The 16,807-nt window shown below is 37.2% G+C and overlaps 1 long non-coding RNA gene across 1 annotated transcript; it reads right to left on the reverse strand.

Annotated features, from left to right (window-relative positions):
• Positions 1-1,013: 1,013 nt before the first annotated feature.
• LOC134541140 (uncharacterized) lies at positions 1,014-14,171 on the reverse strand. The gene is made up of 3 exons (XR_010076557.1): positions 11,360-14,171; positions 10,629-10,803; positions 1,014-9,258 (listed from the first exon to the last, which is right to left on the reverse strand). It is a non-coding gene; the product is annotated as an uncharacterized LOC134541140 (long non-coding RNA).
• Between the last annotated feature and the right edge of the window lie 2,636 nt (positions 14,172-16,807).

The raw sequence follows: 16,807 nt of genomic DNA on the forward strand, positions 1-16,807 counted from the left end.
ATGTAACAGTAGTGTGCAGCATTGCTGTCATTTGTTACAACCAAAAAATCGAAATGATATTTACTTTCATGATTGGTTACCAGTGCGTGGCACAACTTATTATTCTCATTTTAACATACACATTAACTGAAACGTCAGGGTTATTTTTCTCAAATATATTTATCTGATTTAATTGTTGTGGATAGTACAGACAAACCGAATCGTACTTATTCTCCAAAGCATAATACCTCTTATCGAAATGATTTTGAGATTTATCTTCGACATATATTGCCAAAATACTCCATTTGATCGTTCAAGTTTAGACCATTCACTACTGCTCTTTTGTTGACTATCGACACAGGCAAAGCAATAGATTATGATGCCTGATGGTATGGAAGCATACTAGGACTTGTTTGTATTCCTATGCACATATTCTGGTGACTACCTAGACTATTACAATTGGGAAAAAAAAACCTTATCGCATTTGTTGCACTCATATGTCTTCCGAGTGATTGTCAGAGACCTACTGGACGTCATAAGATGACTTTTAAAGTTAACATGTCACATTGAAGCCCTTCAAATAATTTTCTTGAACTACCTAATATTCCACTTATTGAACATTGGAATGATGGTGAGGTTAGTTCTCAGAATCGGAATAAAAATGTAAGCATTGAAGTTCTCAATTTCAGGGAGTTTTAACATTTTCGAATAGTTGCAGGAGATACAGTACTCGAACATTATTCCAAACAATCTTCCTCCAGAGCTGCATTCAGTCAAAAAAAAATCACGCAAAGTCTGCTTTGACAATTGTGGTAAAGAAATTTTCATCCAAATTTTGTAAAACGTATTGCAGGAATCTGCATACTCAGCGAGATTCGAAAGAAAAGGAATAATTTCTTTAGTAAGTATAAATACATTTATGAATAAAAAAATTTAATTTCATTATATATGTTTTAATAAATCTAATTAAAATTTAAGTATGTCTTACATAAACTTTTAATCATAAACAACCTAATTGTAACAAAAATACAAATTATAGTCATGCAATTTTTTTTAATTTAAAAAAATACTACATAATATTTTTACAAGTGCCATCTAAATAAAACTGTATTTTTGTATTAAAGTATTAAAAAATAAACTGAAATAAAAATAATTACAAAATCGTTCTACATCTTAAAATTCACTTTCTTACTAGAGCAACAACTTAATTAGGCCACAAAAAAAAAGTAGCTACATTTCATTTTGCTTTGAATATACTACCACTGCTTTAGTAAATCAAGTTTGCCTCCCTGTCCGCCCTCACCCCGGACACCCCTGTAGGGTCTAGGAGCAGTGTGACACCGCGGCAGGGGAGGAAGTCACAGCCCTTGTTTACACACGCTCTCAAAGCAAGCCTGTCAAAACTATTGTTCCAATGTTAAGGGCTCTCCCTAGTAGCATTAAAGGTTCGCGAACACACTACTTTTTGGATGATGATTACACGCTATTTATCAAAACCACGAATTTGAAAATTTTTCACCCACGAGAAGAAACTACAAAAATTGTGGGTATGAGTTTAAATTATTATTTTTGTGTTTCTAAATATGAAATAAAAAATCATAAAATGTCCAACTTTGAGTCATTTTTGTGCTCTTTAGGAGAATGAAAAAAAGAAAGTAAGCTTATAGACAAAAAGATAATTTTATTCTGAAGACATTGGTGTAATAAAAACCTACCTATAGTCATTGCTTAAATTCCGAGATTTCTTATCCTCCGTTTATGAAAATTTTGGTATATTTCCACCCGTCTCGTGCTGTAGCTCGACGGAGCCAGCCGAGACACAGTCTAGAGAGTGGTGGGGGAACACGGGCTCGAAGGAGAGGCAGATCAGTAGTGTGTGTGCGTGGAGAGGAAGATAACGGCCACGTAAACAATACCCTTGTGACAAAGGAATCTCACTTACTGCTTTCAGTGTGCCTATCCACAGCAGGGAATTACGAGGTTTGCTAACTAGACCGACGATATTCTTTAAATACATTTGTTTGACCCCAAAACGTTGTGTTTCTTTAAAACGCAAATATCTTTAAGCTTACAACAATAGAAAATTTCTAATGAAATAAACAATAAAGTAATTAAAGTGTTCAAACAACACATTGAAGAACAACAAATGTAAGAAAAACGAATTGAACAGGAGAAAACAAGACGTCGCTTGAAGATTAGTGAACCACGCAATAAAAAGAGAGCTACTGCTTTAATCGTGTATGTATAATAAAAATAGGCAAAAAAATAATAAAAATTACTCGTATTTGTTAGTGAGAATGTAAACTTAGCAAAACGTATAAAATAATTTTTCATGAAAAAAAGTCCATTTTTTTTCATGACCACTGTAGCCAAGTGGTGCAGTTTTTCTTGTTCGCTCTGATTACGAGTTTGATTCCCTCTCAGTGCAGTAATATTTGTAACTTCTACCTCAAGACTAACCAGGTTTAGACTCGTGTGTAAGTTATGTTAATTAATTTGTTAACCATCCCCTGAAAAAAATCTAAATATGAAACTAAGTAGAAATTGATGTTTTTAAAATTAAATTAATTTCTTACGTATAGAAAATTGCAGAGACTGGAGAAAGTTGTTGCTGCAACATCAGCATCTACATAAGTAGTACACTAACTATCAATTACAGCCATGGAAATGAGTGATTTATAATTATATTTTAATACTACTTTTTATTTCAAATACGAATATTTAAACACTCGAGCTGGATGGCTACTTTTTAGGTTAAATTTAAAACCTAAATACTGCGGCACAACTATTAGGTCGGCGTACCAAGTCAGCCAGGGAATAATTGTAATGTAAAACAAATAATCTCATTAGTTACTTGTGTAAAACTTGCGAAATCCGCATGAACCAGATAAATTATGTATCACATTTAAAGTTTATGGTGATATTGTCCTCATTTGGTAAGGAAATCGTTAATTTATTTAGGAAAATAATGGTTGTGTTTCGCGGAAATACTAAGTATGAGAGCTTGAAGAGGCCTAATAAATATCTTATAAAAACCCTTAACACTATGTGGAAATAGCATTTGTTGGATAACATGGTTTTTAAAATTTATTTATAACATTATTGATTTTATATACACCTATCCCTCACTTTGCACGTCTTCAGATTGCGCGGATTCATTTAGCGCGATGTGAATTATACTGCCCAGTCTTGAATAGCACGTCTGTAAATTTCAGTTAGCACGAAATCTCGACAGGCAAAAAAAAAAAAAAAAAAAAAATAGTTGGGCACACGAAGTCTGTTTCAACTTCTGTAAACAACAGATGTGCTGTCGGATACAGTTAGTTAGCCTATCATGGCAAGTTAAATTGCGGCTATGGAGTGTAAAGGACCAAATGTTTTACGTCCGCGCGTACCGTTGTCGCCTGGCCACAAACCGGGCCGTGAACTCAGTCTAGCCAGTGGCAGGGAATTCACTCAAACAAAAGCAACGTCTGCCCATTCAGCTGCCGATAACTGTACGTGCTTGATCACTCATAATGCATTGTGTTCAAGTAAATGAGACAAAACTAGAAGTATTACGGCGCGAAGATTGTCATGAAGGCCATGCTTATGTTGGTCGCACTTTAGTTTTAAGCAAGTCAACTGTGCACACAATCGTACGAAATAAGGACTCTTACCAAAAGTTTATGTAAGTCTGATGCTGTTGGTTGTACTAGCGGGAATATATTTGACATTAGATACCAGAACAGAAATGAACAGATGATTCACGTGGAAAAGGTTGTTAAATGAATGTTGCAATGAAAAAAAAATAATCATTGGCCTGAAAGTATTAGTGTGAACCAGGTTGTGATACGCGAATACTTTAATTTTTAAAAAATTAAAATGAAACTATCCGGACAGTTTCACTGTCAGTACAGGGTGGTTTGGAAAGGTACGTGACGTGAGTTGAAGGTCACGCCCAAGTCAGCCAGCCGATTGACAATGAAGTACATACCATGTATGAAGGCATTCCATGTAAAATGTACAAAGTTTTTACGCGGTGTCGTATTTGTCATATAAAGTGCAATGGTAGGCATATAAAAATAAATGGTGTGACAAATTTATAGTCGAGTGTTATTCAACGCATTTATATTACGTAAAGTATATTTTACTACACAATTTTGGAACACATGAAATAAATTAGCCTTGCTATTTATGGAAACTAATGCTTCAGAATACGCGATTTAGAATAACACGAGCATATTTAGGAACGAATTATTCGTGCTAAGTGAGGGATAGGTGTATTTAATTTTATACATATGTGATTTTGATTTTGGTAGTGATTTGAGAAAACACGAGGAAAGTTCTTATGCACAACAGATGCAAGGAATTGGCCAATACCAATTAACAGAACTTGAACCGACAACGCTGTCTGCTTTCTTTACGTGCGGAAATATTGATGATGATTTTGGACCAAACATTTAATCAAATTGTCACTCTGGCGAACAACCTGACAATATTAGGTTAGTATTAATTTTTTTTAACCAGGCCATATTGCTATGTGAACGTTTTCGATTCTTATACCAGTGTAGAAACTGTTTATTTCTAACTGAAGTTTAATTTTTTCTAGGAAGTATAAAAGAAAAGAGACGAATCATTGTTCGGTGAAAACAAAAGATGTGGTGAAAGATTCATTCTTAGAATTTCAATTGGTATCCACTTCAGAAAACAATATCAGCCATGGGAGTGAAGCAGCAGAATAAATTCCTAAAATTAGGGAAAATAGCCACTCCAATGTAGAATAAAGTCTAATCTTCTGTGAGCATAAAAATAAGAAACTTTATCCAGATCTGAATGTTAAATTAAGCCAGTGTATACTACCCTGCTTATACTCTATTGTAGAGAAAATTCTAATTTTTTAAAAGATGTTTGACTAACGCTTTTACACTGAGCTGAATGCCGTAAATTAATACGTCAAACATACTTTCCGTATGATATATGACCAGACAGTGAAGAAACCAAAATTGTTTAATGATTTGTATAGAAAATCCAGCAATAGCATTTGTGTATTTAGGGATGTCGCTGGAGATTTTTTTCCCAGACAAAAGTTGCTCTCATTAAACATCAAGCAGCCATCTTTTGAAACTTTTTTGGCAGCCCTAATACCGCACCAAATATGTACGTAGGTTAAAAATTAATTTCAGCTATACACTGCACTAACGCCTTGAGAGCAACAGTCAGTGCACACTGAGTACTTACATACCACCCGAACTCCTTGGATCATTGTGAACTCACGTGGACTTTAACGTGATTAAATACCTAAGCCTGAAGTGCTAATCCACCTGTTCTCCGCTTTTGCAAAAGCTAAAAAAAGTCTGTGTAAATGGCTCGGAACGGGATGCCAAATCATTTGTGTTCAAATATTAATCATACTGTCCAAAATTCAAGTCTTTTTAGAAAATAGTAAGATGCCGTATCCGTAAATTAAATTGTGTAAATAAATACAATCTGAGACCTACAATACAAAGCTCACAATGTGTCAGTGCAAACACCATTTTCTTCCCGAAGTTAAATTGTCCTTTACAGAATTGGGAAATGAGTTTCACTTGCACGTTTTCTTTAGGAAGTAGGTTAAAAATTGGTTTGTAGTTTAGTTATAGCTATTTCATAAGATATTTTGCATTTTCAAAATATATTTATGTGTGTACAAAAATTAATGCTTAATTTGCGATGTTTTTAATTATACTGTTAGAATACAATCTATTAGAAAGAAGTGATTTTCGTCACGTTATGGAACATTTTTGTAAATGTAAGCATGACTGTACATGGAAAACCTTTCATTGCCTAAATGTTATTTCGAAAATAAAAACGTGGGAGATATTTTTCTGATTTGTGATTGGAAAACCCGAGCTACCTTGTCGATTTATTTTAAGTGCATGACTTGAAAAATAATATGTTATTGATCAATATGTTTATTACGCGCTGCATTATTTAAAGAATTCTACTTTAAATTTTGTGTCCGTGTTTCGTATTACATATTAATTTGCAGAGTGAACAACACGAGAACATGTGAATTAGCTCTTTATTGAGGTTAGATGTAAACACATCACTGGTGAGTACTAAGACTCATTCACTTTTTTTAAAATTTTATTTTCATGCTTATAAATAAATATGAAAATTTATTTGAATGTGTTAACATGTTTTCTCGCTGTTTTAGGTAGATTTAGAAGAAATACTACCTATTGTAGCTGTTAAATGGTGCGACTTCTGGAAATTATTTTATAGTGTTTCGTTTCATAGTCCATAGTCTTCAAAACCATCGTCAACTCTAATTACGTAGTACTATGTGAATTAAAAAACGTTAAACCGGAATTAAAGTTGTTTGAAATTGAATTGATGGATATAGTCTGGAGCGCAGAACTCATTTAATTTTTCAAGTAAACAAACAATGTGGTGAAGCGAGGAAGGAAAAACGATGATTTGATCCTGTTGGTGCATGTAGCGATATGCAGAGTAACCCGCCTTGTTCGCAGATAACGCGGGTACGAGCTGTAACTGGACTCCAGACGACACACAATTACAATAGAACCTTCCCCTCCAACGCTCCCGGGCCGTCTCCCCCACCACTTCGCAAGATAACGTATTTCGCTCTGCCTATCTACTAGCTGCAGCACGTGGCCAGTAGCCCAGCAGGCTGAAAAATTTTACTAGGGAGGCCCCTTAAGTAGTTAAGCTGTTATATTAGCTAGGTAATGTTTCATATTGACAATACAACATGCTAAGGTAAGTGAGTACTGTAATCATTTAATCGGCATGCACAGGGTGGCCACTATATTTGTGATAACAAATTCCAGGTTTTTTCCAGGTTTTTCCAGGTATTTTCAAGATTTTCCAGGTTTTGCAATATATATACAAAATGACATGTTTTTATTTATGTAATACATGATACAAAGCACACATTTTAAAACACGGAACTGTATAGTACTAAATATAAAACAAAAATGCACAAAATGTGATACATACCCAACTAAAAAAACAGGTGGCAGTTTACTAAATATATATTTGCCACATAACTTTAACCTTTTTTGTGTTTAAAAATTTCTTCGTCTATGAGAGTGATCTGTTTTAAGGCATCACTCATTATTTTGACTTTTTTTGCCCTAAGTTCCCTGAGGTTCTTTTTTTTTTTTTTTTTTGAACCAAATATATTTGGTATATTTTGTGCGTATTAAACAGGGCACAACACTGGCCGGCTGGTGGTTGTTTTCATTCAAAACGTGGCTAAAGAACTTGCATGGATCAGGCTGAAAACATCAGGCTATACGTGTAAGTTATAAGGAATCTTATTAGTGTCATGAATTGAGAAATGTTTTTCGAGTAGATACACACATCGACCTACCGGATGCTCGCCCGCATCTTGTTTTAACTGTCGCAGCGATGTTTATTTTGACAGCTCAAGCAATTATCTTTTCCCGTGAGTTGATAGAAAAAGGTCGCTTCACACAGCATAAAAAAGGAGCTACGCCACTTATTCCCCACGCAGGAAACACACTGGCTGCTGTCTGTCATCCCCCGCATTTCCCCCTTCCTTTCTTCTAACATTCCACGTCCCGCCTCTCGCGCGAGCAATAACAAAGCGATGTAGCAGTTGCACCACGCATTGGGTCGTGTTTATGCTTTGCTGGTGACCGCAGGAGGTCCAACATGCTTTTATTCGGTATATATGATCTTTCATTGCGTTTTTTTTTTTAATATTTTTTTCTGTTTTTCACATTTTGGTCAAATTTTCCAATTTTTTTACGGTTCCCGAGAATGTACTCGTAAAATCACTGCTTTGTTAAATCCGGTGTTCGTGAAATCGGGGTTCTGGTGTACATAATAATTATATGTTTAGTATTATTATTTTACAAATTTTAAGTGAACATAGCATTACCGACGTTAAAGGTAAGTTAATGCGGAAGGTTTATCGGCCGGCCTCAACACGCTGCGAATATTCATAAAAAAACGTGCAGTGTCGTTAGTTACTGGACATATTTGACAGTTTATTGATAAGCGATGGATTACAAGACGTCGTAGTTTATAACACCGCTAAACCGTTGGAAGCTACTAGTATAAATTAAAGTACTAATAAAACTTTGTTACAGGAAGCGTGGGCTTCATCCTGAGCAGGTTGAGTGGAAACAAAATTCTGTAACTTGCAGGTTTCTTGATTGGTTATTTATAACTCTATTGTAATTCTTAGATTTGGCATGGCTTGTAAATGCTTCCCCTACCCATCGTATCGATCTTGAAACTTTTATTGCATATCTTGCATCTCGCACAAGTTCTGTCTTTCGCATCCTCAGTAGCCCATGGAACCTCAAGACTCATAACGACAGGAATACCTAGTAGACATTGCTGCAATAGCTTCCTAACAAACTGCACAGCGTAAGACTAAAACCGCTCGAAGACTTGTACTGAACAGAACAAATTAGAACAACACCCCATGTTGCACGCCGTAGTGCGGTTCATATTCCCCCTCCCCCTCCGCCTCTTAGTGACGTATTGCGTCTATGAGGAAAGAAGAAACATGACACGCCTGGGAACACTACAGTCGCTGCCAACATGACACTGTACAGATTTGCCGCGTGATTATCAGACGCCGCGATGTACGTCTTATATAAGTTGTGCGTATTTACACCGCAGCATTTGCCCAGGAAAGAAATAAAATTTCAGACAGTTTCCCGGTTTTACCCGGGCCCTTTCAAATTCCCGACATATTCCCGGTTTTTCCCGTTTTCCCGGTTTGGTGGCCACCCTGCATGCAGTATTTTTTGCTAAAGCAGTGTTGTATTACAGAATAATAATACTAAGTATGGCTATAGATGATTAAAGACATATCTTAATGTTTTAGTGTGAATCAGCATTCTCTCTAATTTATTAGATTAAAATTTTAAACCTATTTTGCATAAGTCTGCATTATTGAATTACTATACATAACAATGAGCAAATCGAGGTATAAATAAAACAGTAAAATATTAAATATTTCTGCTACTAATAACATTTATAATTTTTCCTAGACAAAACATGAGTTTGCGTGAAACATAAGGACAATCTTGACAAACTCAAAACTTAATATAAATTTCAACAACATTTTGGTTGTTATAATTATAAACCATGTATACGTGATAAGGTATAACCTCACTTCATTAAGAAAACAATTTATTATAACTAAACAATAGTTTGTGAGACCTACCTGTGTGGTTACTCTTCGAGCTCGCCCAGCAGCGACAAGTGTCGGTCCACCCACTCGCTGAAGTCCTTCAGTCGGCCGCTGACCTGGAAGAGAAGCAACCTCGCGCTCAGCACCTGCCAGCACCGGGTGACGCTGGAGACCAGGGTGGGTCGTGCGCCCGTGCTTCCATCGCAGGCAGCAGCTGACACGAGCCTGGACTCACTGTTTCCCCCCACTCCTTTCTCACAGTCACACAGCGAGGTCGAGACTGCCGGAAACCCCGCGCAGTTTTCCAGCCACCTCGTCAGCGACAACAAGGCGAGTCTTTGCTACAGACGGTCGAAGCACAGGATCGGACATTGCATCCCGCCGATTGTGTTTTTCCACCATCCAAGATTTTTTACATCAGTCTGAAAATAATCTGTGGAAAATTATGGCAGTTATTGTTTCTATACAAAAGTTACATATAACATGGACACACACAGACAGACAATGTGTTATGAGAGGCCCATGCTACAGACATCCAGGATGCAAACCACCTGCAACTCAGCAGACAGTCATCGCACCAGGCACTCTCCTGGAGATTTTCAATCAAGAGGAACCAGGTCAAGACAAGGGCTTCAAACCTATTCGTCCACCTGCCGCCATCACGAGGTGCGGCGTCGAGCATCGTCCGGTCGCTGGGCGGGCTCCCCCAAGCGCATCGTCCGGTCGCTGGGCGGGCTCCCCCAAGCGCATCGTCCGGTCGCTGGGCGGGCTCCCCCAAGCGCATCGTCCGGTCGCTGGGCGGGCTCCCCCAAGCATCGATCCCTGCCCGGGCCGGGTCGTTCGCCGCTTGTTCAGGACATCTCAGCTCCGCTGACATGGTGTTAATTCAACCAGGTTCATTGTTCTTTATATAGTTCTTTGTAAGCGATATTCGGCTTCCCTACTAGTCTAGTCAAATATGTAAAGTTAATTGTATAATATAATGTAACATGATAAATGTAAACGAGTGATTCTTATTTACCATATAAAATAGTTCTAACCTGTATGTCTTGATTTAACTAACCATCATTACATGTCATAAGTTAAAGGAAAATTATAAATCATTAACAAATATTTATGAAAACATGATACCATGCACACCAGACAAAGGCAGGCAGGCACAAAGACAGGCTAGCAGGCACGTACACACATGCACAAAGTCAGGCAGGCAAGCATGCACATGCACATGCACGCACAACAGGCAGGTGCACATGCTCACACACACATGCACTAAGCCAGACAGGCATGGACATGCCGTACACACACATACAAAGCCAGACAGGCATGCAAGCGCATGTAAGCATGCACCAAACCAGAGAGGCATGCACAAAGGCAGACAGTTGTACATGCATGCACGTACACCTGTCTGCCTTTGTGCATATGTGTGCATCTGAAGACAAGAAAATAAGTCCTGAGCTTTGCCTCGCACATGGCTTGCTAGACCCACCTGTGCGGGGAGGGGCAGGTGGAGGTAGGCGCCGGCCGGCAGGTGGGGGGCGGCCGGACTGGGCCCGAACACGCGCGTCATGGCCTCCTCGTACAGGAACAGCACGGCGAGCACGTGGGCACGGCTCACCTCCCGCTGCATGTCCAGCCGCGCGCACGCCTCCGACAGCCGGGTGCTGCAGCATGGCACGGCACGCTCCAGCGTCCTCGCATCGCCGGGGACCCACCCACTCCAGCTACTGACTTGATGTAAGTTTTTGGACATACGCCATTGCTAACAACTTTTTCCGTTGAAGAAAAACTAATTGCCATCATTTGTAGGTTTTTTTTTTCGTTCTCTTAGTACATTTTTCTTTGCTTTTCTTTGTTTGTTGACCATATTCCTGTTACGGAATATTTTGTGGTGTTTATATCCTTGTTGACAACAGCAATTTTTTGCTTAATTTTGTGTGTTTTTTTGTCTTTTTTGGGTATTTTTATTTATTTATTTATTTATTTTTATTTTTTAATTTTTCTTCAACAGAAAAAGTTCTTAGCAATGGCGTATGTCCAAAAACTTACATCAAGTCATGCACTCCCATTGCACAAATCTTTTAAAGATAACAGATATGCTACTGCTACACCAATTCTTGCTGTAAACCACATTGGTCGAATAAAGAGAAACTGCTCAAATAAACTGTCCCACCCTTGCCATTAAAGAATAGGGACTGCAGGAAACCGGCCGGCACTCACATGGTGTTGGTGGCACCGACCGGCAGGCAGTGTGGCCGCAGCCTGCGACTGGCCACGAAGTAGTTTCGGATCAGCCGGCCGGCCGCGTCGCTCAGCTTCACCGGCCGGCGCTTCACCGTCTCCACGTACTGCGCCCACACACACACGTGCCACTCACTGCACCGACCCAGGCTCCAGGTTCTGAAGTCCCGGAGGTAAGGCACACGTCACTTTTCCATTTGTTTAAACTTCATTTATTTTCAGGTTTCTGCGATAGAAGTAGGAATTGCTGTATGGAACTTTTAACACATTACGTATCTTCACGTAGCTTCCCGGTCGTGGCAGGTCCACATGTGCGGAGCGGGACAGCACGGAGACTGCGTGAGGCGAGATGTGCGGAGCAGCGACGACCACAGCAAGCCTCCCACTTGCAAACACTACGGGTCAAGACTCCGCCGGGAATGGAATCCCGGTCGGCTTGGCGAGAGATCTAGTGTCTGACCACTTGACAACCATGCCTCTCTTCAACTTATTTATCAGACAAAAATTAATGTTTTTAAGATAAAAACCTTAAATTTTAATTTTTTTTTTTTTTAAATCATGGAAATAGTGTTTGTATCTGAAAATTGCACTTAGGATATAATGGTATAGACAGAGTGAAAAATTTACATCTGTAAATGGTGTCTTTACCTCGGGTACAGAGTTACAGGTTACTACACACAAAGAATTACACTCAAGGCAGGAGCGGACTTGAAAGACGACAACCCCTCCTGAACTCACTTTCTTTTGGAAGTTACATTTATGTTTACTAAAATACTTAAAATTTCATTTTTAAACCATTCATCAAAAGTGGTAAGACAGCCGGGGCGTTCCTAAGGAGGAAAAACCCCACCCAGTTTCTGAAATCCTAAAAAATCAATCAGTTTCAATCCATGTTAAGACAATTGTCAAGGTACTTAGAAATGTGAACTTATTAACAGAGAAATTTTACTAAAAGGGTAAAATTGTATGTATTTGTAGGTCCAGTGTTAGTTTTATCAAACTTATTATACACATAATTTTCATATGTGGGATTGGCTTATTATATTCCCAATAACAAATGCAAAGAATTGAAAGCATGCAGCTAGCAAAGTGGTTCTATCTTCATCACAAAATTAAATTCTGCACAAGTCATTTTAAGAACGTACTGAAGTCCAGTATTCCAGAAATTATTTAATGTCATGTTTGCAACTGCACCTTTCTGTGCAGGACAGCTCCTCCTGAGAATCTTTTCTAGAACCACCACTGATTGCACGCCACATTACACACGTCTTCCAGAATGAATCTTTAAAAATATTGTCTGTATGATACGCTGTCAGTGGAATGAGAACACATAAAGCTGTATATAAACAATCTTGAAACTCATTACTACTTTCACAATTCTGCACAAGTTAAATGCACATGTTAGGTTATGAAATAACGTTATTTTAGAAAATGGTTTAACAATATTACAGTTCACTTCATAGTGTCAAAGACTTTAATTCCGTTTTTCTGGAAACAATTATGTAGATGTACACACCTAGACATAGAAATATTAATTTACATTCCTAACTGTTAGGTTCTTTATTACTATTCCCAAAGGAAATCACACACTCGTCAACACATCACAAAACCACCATCTTGCCCGTTATACACCACCTTTCTAGTCCGCCCTTGCTGCCAACCGTTATACACCACAATCCCATCCTTCCTTATGAGCTTGAGATCAAATGATCTCCAAAATACATACAGTCAAACCTCATTAATACGAATCCGCTTAGTACGAAATTCCCGTTTATGCGAAGTACTTTCACAGTCCCGGAAAATTAAGTATGATTTCCTATGTTATTCAGTACTTTTAATACGAAATACGGTTAATATGAATTACGAAGTTGTTTTGATCCCTCAAGTAGCTGTTAAGCTGGGTTCACAATTGAAAAAATAACAGTAACAGTAACAGTAGGTCGTGTGCATAGGATATGAACACCATGTTTCGTAACCTAACGATTCACAATAGCAGAAAGTTGGTCGTGTGCATGGGAGCGAGGTCGTGCACATAGGAGTGAAATGAATATATTTTATTTCAGTCGCGTACGCATGGCACAACAGCCAATGAGAGAAGAGCAGGGTGTTTTTTGGTGGGACTAGAATTATGTTTATATTTATTAACCAGATTGTGGCAAGAAAATGTCGAGATAATAATAGTTTTATCGTTATTTTGAAAGTTAATATGTTTATTTACTAACACTGCTAACAGATGTCGCATAGTTCACGAAATTTCATTGGCTGAAATTAACAGTAAGAATTCAATTGTGAACCGATTTCGCAGTTCGCACAGGTCGTGTGCATAGGTCGTGTGCATGGCTTGCTATGCACTCGCTTAATTTTTTTAATTGTGAACCCAGCCTTAACGTGTATAAGTAAACGGTTAATACGAATTTCACCGCCGAAGTCTAAAGTAAATCGTCTTCATAAGGCTGGGTTCACAATTAAAAAAATTAAGCGAGTGCATAGCAAGCCATGCACACGACCTGTGCACACGACCTGTGCGAACTGCGAAATCGGTTCACAATTGAATTCTTACTGTTAATTTCAGCCAATGAAATTTCGCGAACTAAGCGACATCTGTTAGCAGTGTTAGTAAATAAACATATTAACTTTCAAAATAACATTAATACTTTTATTATCTCGACATTTTCTTACCACAATATGGTTAATAAATATAAACATATTTCTAGTCCCGCCAAAAAAGCACCCTGCTCTTCTCTCATTGGCTGTTGTGCTATGTGTACGCGATCGAAATAAAATATATTCATTTCACTCCTATGCGCACGACCTCGCTCCCATGCACACGACCAACTTTCTGCTATTGTGAATCATTAGGTTAGGAAACATGGCGTTCATATCCTATGCACACGACCTACTGTTACTGTTACTGTTATTTTTTCAATTGTGAACCCAGCCTAACCATCATGTAAACAAACGTTTCTCCAAAGATAAATGTATGTATCCTACAGCGCAAAATGGTCAAAAACAAGATGAAAAGTTCAACTCTAGTGGCGATGTTAGTAACTAAACTAGAAAAGATGCCATGTTGTAAACGGAAAACGAAAAGGAAAAAACTCTATACCTTATTAATATTAGTCGTCGGAAGTGTACATACGTAGAAGTTTAAACAATCTATGGAAAAAAGTTCAGATATTTTCCATTGTTCACGCACGTGTATCTTAACCTCAATTTTGAGTGTTTGTTGTTTTGTAATATGACTGCGAAACGTAAACGCAACGAACTTACACTGCAAGTTAAAGTTAAAATTATCGAAGAAGTAGACAATGGAGAGAGAACGAAAACTGAAATTGCAAGAGAATTTAAGAGGCCGTGTCAGTAAATGTTTATTTCCAATATTCTGCTCTAGAAGTTCTCTCTTTTAACAGTGAGATTTAGTGGCTTTTTCAACCGAAGGAACTGTAGCCGCAGCGCGTGATAAAGCTACTATACCCTTTCACAGGATTAGTGGGACGGTTGACAGCTCGAGTTTACTCGACGAAAAATGTATCTGGTTCCTCGACAATCTAAGAGGATGACAATCTGACCGGCGGCTCACTAGGAAATTGCGGATGCAGGGATTCAGAATCAAGAAACCTCACTTTAACAAATGTAGTATGAGTCGTATCTAAAACTAAAACTAAAAATTTTAATACTTTAGACGTATCGGAATACAATTAATCTTCAAACATGTGGTAATTATTCTTTATCTGGATGTAATAGTCTGTGAAAAATAATGTTAGTTGACATTAAAAAGTATACGAAATTCATCATGTAACGTTTTAAAAGGATAATAACATAAATGCATATGCTTATATATTGCATATGCATCACACACAATCTAAATACAATCTCACTTAAGTCAGACTACCTAATTTTTTACAATGCACCATCATACAGTTTAACAGAGGTAGGTGAACCTCTTATCGACGTTGTTTCAAAGAATTTAAATTTACAAATATTACTATTTATCTTAATACGATATGTAGCCTACCTTTATGAATACGAACTTACAAAAAAATTATTGAATTTATCACATTACACTTTAACATTACACAAGACTAAAAAACTAACAAAACTTAATTTTATACATTGCTGTAGCATATTAGAAGACGAAATAACTCACAAGACTAACATTAAGAGGGCTGCATTACAAATTTACTTTACAGAGAAGAAAATATCCTTTCAAGATATTTCATTACCTCATTGATTACATAATACTGCCGTTGATGTGATCGTAGATATAAAGTATTTAAAAAATATATTCCATTATGTTTATGTAAATATTTTGAAAACGTTATTGCTTAAAGATGCTCATTATTTAAATAATAACGAATCTTTTACTTTTATGTACTGAACAAACAAAATACTTATAAGTTAATAAGAATAAGCTTAGTTGAGTAACATCTTCAATTTGTATTGAATTCAATGTACATATCGAAAATCATGTACAATGAATGCAAAAGATTGAATTCAATAAATATTTGATCTTGCGAAACGGCCATAATATTGATGTAGATTAGGGACCGGAAAAATTCGCGGTTTCGACGGCCTTCAGGATAGAATGCACATTCCCCTGTACACTCGGGCAAATAACGGCAGTTAATTTGCTGCTGACTTGTTAGTCATCTCAGCTTGTTTGTCTGTGATTCGATCCATCTTTGGTTGGTGTTTTATAATTGGTTGAGATTCGTCCAGATGAACAGTAAGCCAATAGCAAAATCATCTAAAAGGTATATGTATTTGATTTCTAGCCTATCGCCTAATGAATCCGCGAATTTTTCCGGTCTCTATTAATTATAGATGCTCACATGCATCGTGAGAGTCCGTATAAAGCCTATTACAATTCTATAAGTATACATTAAAATGATTTTAAAATATACATGTGTAATATAATTAAAACTTGTTTAAGTAAGATCATCACAAAAGAAATGAAAATCCTTGAACAGTAAGTGATGTTTTATAAGATTTTAACAAAACACACTTACAATAAGAGAATACTAATCATACCACATAATTCAACACAAAATATACATTCCAGTAGGCGCTACGTAAAAACAACTTCTATTTTTATGCTGATAACTCTGCATTGTTTTATATATATATCATTATTTCTAACTTTTAATATTCTCTACACATTAACTGAAATTACTTATTTACAGAGTCTTAGCTAATGTTGGTCTGTACCACATACAGTTCGTACGATATCTCTACGCAAAACACATACAGTTCATTATTAGTAATATCAATTATATTTCATGAACATAATGAAATTAGTATAGGCCCTAGGTTGTTCACTGTTAATTGAGTACTTCTGAAGTATTTTCATTGTGAGTTAACATACATACCAAATGCCATTCTTCCAGTAAAGTTACAAAGAAGACAACAAGATAATATAAATATGTA

Source organism: Bacillus rossius, chromosome 18, assembly GCF_032445375.1.
Source record: "Bacillus rossius redtenbacheri isolate Brsri chromosome 18, Brsri_v3, whole genome shotgun sequence".
NCBI classification, from domain to species: domain Eukaryota; kingdom Metazoa; phylum Arthropoda; class Insecta; order Phasmatodea; family Bacillidae; genus Bacillus; species Bacillus rossius.